Source organism: Pygocentrus nattereri, chromosome 8, assembly GCF_015220715.1.
Source record: "Pygocentrus nattereri isolate fPygNat1 chromosome 8, fPygNat1.pri, whole genome shotgun sequence".
Taxonomy (NCBI): Eukaryota; Metazoa; Chordata; class Actinopteri; order Characiformes; family Serrasalmidae; genus Pygocentrus; species Pygocentrus nattereri.
Genome location: NC_051218.1, coordinates 24,944,257 through 24,952,775, shown reverse-complemented (window position 1 = coordinate 24,952,775; position 8,519 = coordinate 24,944,257).

The following is an 8,519-nucleotide window of genomic DNA, read 5'->3' as shown; positions in this document are numbered from 1 at the left end:
TGTTCAAAATTATACTATTTCAAGAATATTGTACCCAGAAAGCGGGATAGAATTATATATAACGAATGTTTGTGTGATGCATATTGTTTATGTGATGTGTATGCATAAATATGACCATGGTTGGTGCTGCACAAAGAACCTGCTGATGTGATTGTTTTCCAAAAAAGAGTTTTTCTTTTTATTTTTCTGGCCTAAAACAAATCACCCAGACCAAACCGTAGAGACATGAAACTTGGACCCAATCCCATTTCAGTAGCTACACTGGTCCAGTGAATTAATGGCCATGCTTCATACAGATGTCTTTTGAAGATTTATTTTCTTTCTCTCTCTTTCGTCAGCAGACACTGTGAAAACTACAAGAAAATATTGACTTATAAACTTCAAATAGTTCTTTTAAGAGTTTCCTTTAAAGTCTCTCAAGCTAGTGTCCATAGATAAAAAGGCAGAAATCCCCTTAGTCAAGTCGAGGCTTGACTTGTGCAAACAAAAATTTAACTAGAAACAATAAATATGATAAATTAAACAGACATTAGACACCGTAAACAGAGTGCAGCACCGACACAGCACTCGCTCTGGACATGAGGTAGTGGAATAAGGTGCAGAGATATTTAACATGCTGTGATCTGTGAGTCACACAGTCAGATGACCTGCATAAACACGGCAGTTACTGAGGTAGAAAAACCTGAGTAAAACAGTGAAAACACAGTGTAGCAGCAATGTTCCAGATAGTGCAAGTAGAACATCAAAAGAGTTGTGTGTGTGGAGTATGTGTGTGAGGGGGTCGGGGGTTAGCTCAGTCCTTGTGAGTTTAAAAACCTGATTGCTTGAGGAAAAAAGCTGTTGCAGAGTCTGGCAGTGGTGGCACGGATGCTCTGGATCCACATCAGTACGCATACCGGAGAAACCGATCCACAGAGGATGCCATCTCCTCTTATCTTCCTATGGGATGAGCTGAAGTACTATAAATAATCACCTATCTGTACCTGACCTCTCTAATATGCTAGTTTCTGAATACAATCAAACCCTAATGTTCAAACATTTTGTGTAAAGTGTTTCCAGATGAGCAGAGGCAGTTACTGAAGCAAAGGTGGACAAACTTCATATTAACATTCTTCATTTCACTCTATCCACAAACTTAGTGGGCTGCATGTGGGCCAAAGTTTAAATGCCATGGCAAGCTTTAAATGTGTCGGCTCACAACACATTTACAGTTGCCATAACTGTCCCCTAAATGCTCGGTCTGGCCCACATCTGTCTGCTCAGATGAAAGCCATTGTATAAATTGTATAAAAAAACTATTTGATTTCCTGTGTGAGACCAGTAACCTGACAACAAAAGTATGATCATCTTTCATTTTCATCATGGGTCTGGGGATGGTAAGCAGTGTGAGGCAAGAGGATAAGAGGTAGCAATAAGCAATGAAATGCTTTATTTATGAATAGAAAAGCCCGGCTCAAGAACTGAAAAAAAAATCACATGACATAGAGACCTAAATCTGCAACTTGGGTGAAGAAACCTGTCCAATAATATTCTTCTTCTTCTTTCGGCTGTTCCCTTTAGGGGTCGCCACAGCGGATCATCTGCCTCCATCTTGCCATATCCATTGCCTCCTCTACTTTCACACTAACCATCTCCATGTCCAGATTCACTACACCCATAAACCTTCTCTGAGGTCTACCTCTTCTCCTTCTACCCGGCAGCAACAAACTCTAGGAATTATGAGTAATGAGATGGCAAACATGTGAAAAGTCTGTATGATTCTGTATTTAAAACTATTTGAAGTCCCATAAAACAGGCAAATCAACATGTTTATCATATCCAACCAGCATAATCCTAAAGAACACTCCTTCATGTACTCATGATATGAGAAACAAGTGACATTACTTTATGAATTTGCAACAATTGGATAGCAAACTTCTGAAAAGTGTGAATTCAGCTCTATACAGACCACAATTTGAAGTCCCATAAATTAGGCAAATCAAAGTGTTATCTTATCAAACCACCATATTCCAAAAGAACACTCTCTTATGTACTCACGGGATGAGGAAGAAATGCTTTTAGTGTAGGAATTTGGAGAAATGCCATAGCAAACTTATGAAAAGTGTCCAATTGGTTAAATAAAGATGACAATTTGACGTCCCACAAAAAAGGCAAATCAGAGTGTTATGTTATCAAACCACCACATTCCCGAAGAACACTGTATCTTTTATTTATGGTAGGAGGAATAAGTGATATTACTGTCAGACAGTGCAAATTCGATTCTATATGAAAAGTGTCCAATTGGTTAAATAAAGACCACAATTTGAAGTCCCATAAAAAAGACCAATGAAAGTGTTATCATATCAGTCCATGACATTCCTGAAGAACACTGTATCTTGTACTCATGGTATGGGTATCAAGTGCTTTTACAGTTGAAATTTGGAGTAATGGGATAGCAAACTTGTGAAAAGTGTCTATTCGGTTCTATACAGATCACAATGTGAAGTCCAATAAAACAGGTAAATCAGAGTGTTATCATATCAGACCAACATATTCCTGAAAAACACTCTCTCATGTATTAATGGTATGAGGAACAAGTGATATTAAAGTAGGAATTTGGAGTAATGGGGTGGTAAAAGTTGTGAAAAGTGTGAATTCGATTCTATTTACTACTTAACAACAACACTACAGTTTGTTACTGATCAGCCTGACCACCCAGCACACTACACACTGAGCTCCACCAGCTCAGAGGACTGTATGCTGTGCACTTCATCTCTGGCTAGCCTTATTTCTAGTATATTTATATATTTATACTGTAATTGTTTTCTAAGATGTTACCTGAACATTATGCTGCTACTCTGTACCTGCACTGTACACTTTATATACAGATCACTGTTTACATCTCTTTTTTACCCATAGTTCTTACTACTTACTGTACTTTACTGCAATTAACCATGCACATTTCTGTCTATATACCTGATACACTTGAATATCTGACTATGCACTAACTGTCTATATGTCCAATACACCTATAACACTTGCCTATGCACATTTTGTCTACATTCGACACCTGTACCTACTGACCATGCACATTTTGTCTTGACTTTTACTGTCTTTTGTCTTTGCACTGTTTACTATGCATTGTTTACTATGCTATAAAGTAGCCCGATAGTGTTTCGTTATACTATACTACCCTGTATTGTATAATGACAATAAAGTTGAATTGAATTGAAAGTGTGACCACAATTTGAAGTCCCATAAAACAAGCAAATAAGAGTGTTATGATAAGAGACAACCATATTCCTGAAGAACACATTCTCAGGTATTCATGGTATGAGGAAAATTTGAAATTACAGTAGGAATTTGAAGTAAGGGGATTGCAAACTTGTGAAAAGTGTGAATTTGTTTGTGTATAGACCAAAATTTGAGGTCCCATAAAATAGACAAATCAGAGTTTTATCATATCAGACAACCATATTCCCGAAGAACACTCTCTCGTGTATTCAGGATATGAGGAACAAGTGCTTTTACAGTTGAAATTTGGAGTAATTGGATGCAAACTTGTGAAAAGTGTCTATTTGGTTCTATATAGACCACAATTTGAACTCCCATAAAACAGTTAAATCAGAGTGTTATCAAATCAGACCACCATATTCCTGAAGAAAACGCTCTCGTGTATTCATGGCATGAGGAAAAGTGATATTCCTATTGTAAAAGCATTTGGTACTCATACCATTAGTACATGATAGTGTTCTTCAGGAATCTCATGTGCTGATATAAAAACACTTTGATTGGCCTTTTTCATGGGACTTCAAACTGTGGTATATACAAAACCGAATTCACACTTTTCACAAGTTTGCCATCTGTGACGACCCCCTGTGCTCCCTTCAGGTACTAGTTTGCCAGTGCACGGGCGGAGCTAGGCCTGATTAGTCTAATTAGATCATTGAGGGCACCTGGTAAGAGGTATAGCTTAAAAGGTGGTGGATCTGTCCCTCCCAGAGGCACCTTCTTTCTTTGTGTAGGCACGGTTTATTTTCTTTTTTCAGGCTCTTTGATTTATCCGTCTTTCTCCCCCCATCCCCCCCCCCCCCCCCTTCTCGCTTTCTTCTTTTCTTTTGCCTCTACATATATCATCTACTGACACAAACATTCGTTCACGACTAACACTGCATTCATACCCTAGACATTTTTGGATAAAAGTATTCTTTGGTTTAAACTCAACCTTTTGTGTTGTGTCCCTCTTCTTATGTTGCGGGGTGTGGACGAGCCCATGCCGTAACACATCCAATTACTCCAAATTCCTAAAGTAATATCAACTCTTCCTTATACCATGAGTACAGGAGACAGTGTTCTTGTGGAATATGCTGGTCTGAGTTGAAAACACTGATTTGCCTGTTTTATGGGACTGTGGTCTATATAGAATCGATTTCACTTGTTCCTCATACCATAAGTACAAGATACAGTGTTCTTTGGGAATATGGTGGTTTGATAACACTCTGATTTGCCATTTTTATGGGACTTCAAATTGTCATCTTTATTTAACCAATTGGACACTTTTCATAAGTTTGCCATCACATTTCTCCAAATTCCTACACTAAAAGCATTTCTTCCTCATCCCGTGAGTACATAAGAGAGTGTTCTTTTGAAATATGGTGGTTTGATAAGATAACACTTTGATTTGCCTATTTTATGGGACTTCAAATTGTGATCTGTATAGAGCTGAATTCACACTTTTCACAAGTCCAAGTTTGCTATCCCATTATTCCATTATTCGTGAAGTAATATCACTTTCTCATGTATTCATGATATGAGGAAAGAGTGTTCTTCAGTAACATGGTTAGTGGTATGTATAGAATCACACAGACACTTTTCATAAGTGCGCGATCCCATTTCTCCAAATTCCTACACTAAAAGCATTTCTTCCTCATCCCGTGAGTACATAAGAGAGTGTTCTTTGGGAATATGGTGGTTTGATACAATAAAACTTTGATTTGCCTTTTTTATGGGACTTCAAATTGTGGTCTGTATAGAGCCGAATAGACACTATTCACAAGTTTGCCAACCAGTTTTTCCAAATTCCTACAATCATATGAATTGTTCCTCCATCCATCCTTCCATCCATCCATTTTCTTAGCCGCTTCTCCCTCGGAGGTGCGGGGGTGGGGGGGTCATCAGGCGGAAGGCAGGATACACCCTGGACAGGTCGCCAGTCCATCACAGGGCAGACAGGCAGATACAGACAGTCAGTGGCGGAGCCAGACTTTTATCCTTGGGGTGGCCAGAGGGTAGCCAAAGCTATTTTAGGGGGTCCACAAACAACAACAATGAATATTTAAGAAACACAATCAACTGCAATCAAAATCTGTAAATGTTGTACTTTTTCATATCAAGTACATCTTAAGCATACAGGAGATAAGCTTTGTGTATGAAATTTGCAGTTTATTAACAATGTACAAAATGTACAACATAATAAATGTAAAAACACAGATGCATGCAAATACCCACACAATTTGTTTAGAAAAAAATGATCAATAGTGGCATCTCGGCATGAACACAGTACAGACCTTATCAAGCAAGCACTAAGAATTCTGCCTAAGTGCCAAGCTACTTAATTCTCAGCTTAGAAGATAATTCTCATAATTCTACGGTTGTGGTGAGAAGTAGAAAAATGTTTCACAAAGTTATCAATGTTGAGGGCACGTGCAGGACTCTCATTTTTGGATCTTGAAATGTCTGGAATATAAATAAAATGTTCAAAGGAACAGTCAAGGGATCCATAAAATAACTGAAAACTAACTGCAGCTATCAGGCCTACCACTTGGTCCTTTTGGAGGAGCAAATGTGGTGCTGGACACAGCTGGGTAGAGGTCAGTTGCAGCTCTTGGCTCTGGATCATCTTCACCCTGGTCCGAGGCAGAGGTCTCTGTGTCCCCCCTCAATGAAGCTACATTGTAAAAGAATATTTAAAAACTAAATTAATATTCAGCCATCATTTTAAAAACACATGCTATCAGTAACCAACATTATTGAATCTTCAGAATTTCTATTTCACAAACTTAATTACTGAACTAGGGATGTGACTACCTCTGTAATTACTCTGACCTGGTGATGGCGGGCTGGGTTGTATTTGACATTGACTCTTCTGACTAATCCCAGGGTGGAAGCTGTCAGGACTGCTGATGCCAGGGTTGATTTCTGTCTTTGCCTGATCTTTGCCTGATCTGTGCCTGACTTGCTTCTCTTTACAAAGAAGTCATATATCTCCCTCTGCCTTTTCATTCTCAACTCACCCTATGCAAAAAATAAGCCTGTCTTGTTACTTCTGGCATCACTTACAATTAGGCCTGTCACGATAACAAAATTTTCAGAACGATATATTGTCCCAGAAATTATTGCGATAAACGATAATATTGTCATTTTAAAGTGCCATTATAGAATTTTTTCTTGCTTCTGGGCTCCCCAAAGGAGCTTTAAGACAATGTGCCACAATAATAATATAGTAGCATAATAATACAATTACACCATTTTAACGTGAAATGAACTTTTTTATTATTAAGAACAGACATTTGGCTTCCAATATGAAAATATTTTAATATCCCAAATAAATAAAATAAAATACAACCACACTTGGGCTCTGTGGATTCTGAGAAAATTGCACAAAATATTAAACAGACCTTTATAACAAAATAAACTCTTTAACAAAAAGTGCAAAAGAATGGCATTGCAACATTAAGTAACAACATAAATATTAAAGTAACATTTACATTAATTCAACTTTTTTAAAATCTGAACATAACACAAAGGTACTTGGAGTCTCTCTTATCTGATCATATATATATATATATATATATATATATATATATATATATATATATATACACACACACACACACACACACACACACACACACACACACACACACACACACACATATATGCTATAAATCACAGTGATACGAATCACAAATTCACAAAAAGTTTATAAATGTTTGCTTTTCGACCGTATTTAACGGCAGCATCTCTTTGGCTATATAGCGACTTATACTATCTGTGAGTGTGCGCCATTTTGCGCTATCGCGTTTGTATTTACTCTCCCGAGCAAAGGCATCCGTAATAGCCACCTGACGGGAAGACCCCTCTCCAGCTGAAGTTTTTGTTTTCAGCTCGGAAAACTGGGCTGGATGGTTGTGATTTAAATGTGACCTCAGGTTAGTTGTATTGCCAGCTTTCGTTGACACCGTTTTGAAACAAAGTCGTCATACCGGCTCATTCACATTGATGGGTTCTCCACGCTCATTTGGCTTAAAGCCAAAATACTCCCACACCGGAGCCGTGGAATGTGGCTCGGGTGCGAGAGAGCAGCACTGCGTGACTTTCTGAAATCTAACGTAGTTGCGGTTTATTCTCATGTAAACAAATTTGCGCGGAAACCCAATGGCCAATTATCGACATTGGCAAAAATGATCGCGGTTAAAAAAATTAGTCGATAATGTATCGATAAGTCGATAATGTAATTATCGCAACAGGCCTACTTACAATCCAAATATGCGAAAAGGGAAAGCTGCGTTCAGCGTTCCCATGATCAGTAAGTGACAGAAATGTCTGGTTTTAAAATAATTAACTGTACTTGAGTACAGATCTTTCAGTAACTTACTCTACTCATCACTGGTACTGTGTCACACAAACTTAAGTCGGGGGAAAGATACCACTGTAGATGTAACATTAACAGACATCCCAAGCAAAAATGAATTTCCGGGAGGTACCACAAAACTACAAAAATATAAGTCCTATCTGAACATAACTGACTTTAAACAATGAATGACTCGAACGAAACCATAAAACTTACCTCAGTCCATCAACAAGTAACTATAGGCTGCTGTTCTTCTACTTGCCGCAATATACACTGCTCAAAAAAATAAAAGGAACACTTAAACAACACAATATAACAACAAGTAAATCAAACTTCTCTGAAATCAAACTGTCCACTTAGGAAGCAACACTGATTGACAATAGATTTCACATGCTGTTGTGCAAATGGAATAGACAACAGGTGGAAATTATTGGCAATTAGCAAGACACACTCAATAAAGCAGTGGTTCTTCAGGTGGGGACTACAGACCACTTCTCAGTACCTATGCTTTCTGGCTAATGAAATCCAGGATGGCACATCAATGCGAGCTATGGCAAGAGGGTTTGCTGTGTCTGTCAGCGTAGTGTCCAGAGGCTGGAGGCGCTACCAGGAGACAGGCCAGTACACCAGGAGATGTGGAGGAGGCCGTAGGAGGGCAACAACCCAGCAGCAGGACCGCTACCTCTGCCTTTGTGCAAGGAGGAACAGGAGGAGCACTGCAAGAGCCCTGCAAAATGACCTCCAGCAGGCCACAAATGTGCATGTGTCTGCACAAATGGTTAGAAACCGACTCCATGAGGATGGTATGAGGGCCCGACGTCCACAGATGGGGGTTGTGCTCACAGCCCAACACCGTGCAGGGTGCTTGGCATTTGCCAGAGAACACCAGGATTGGCAAATTCGCCGC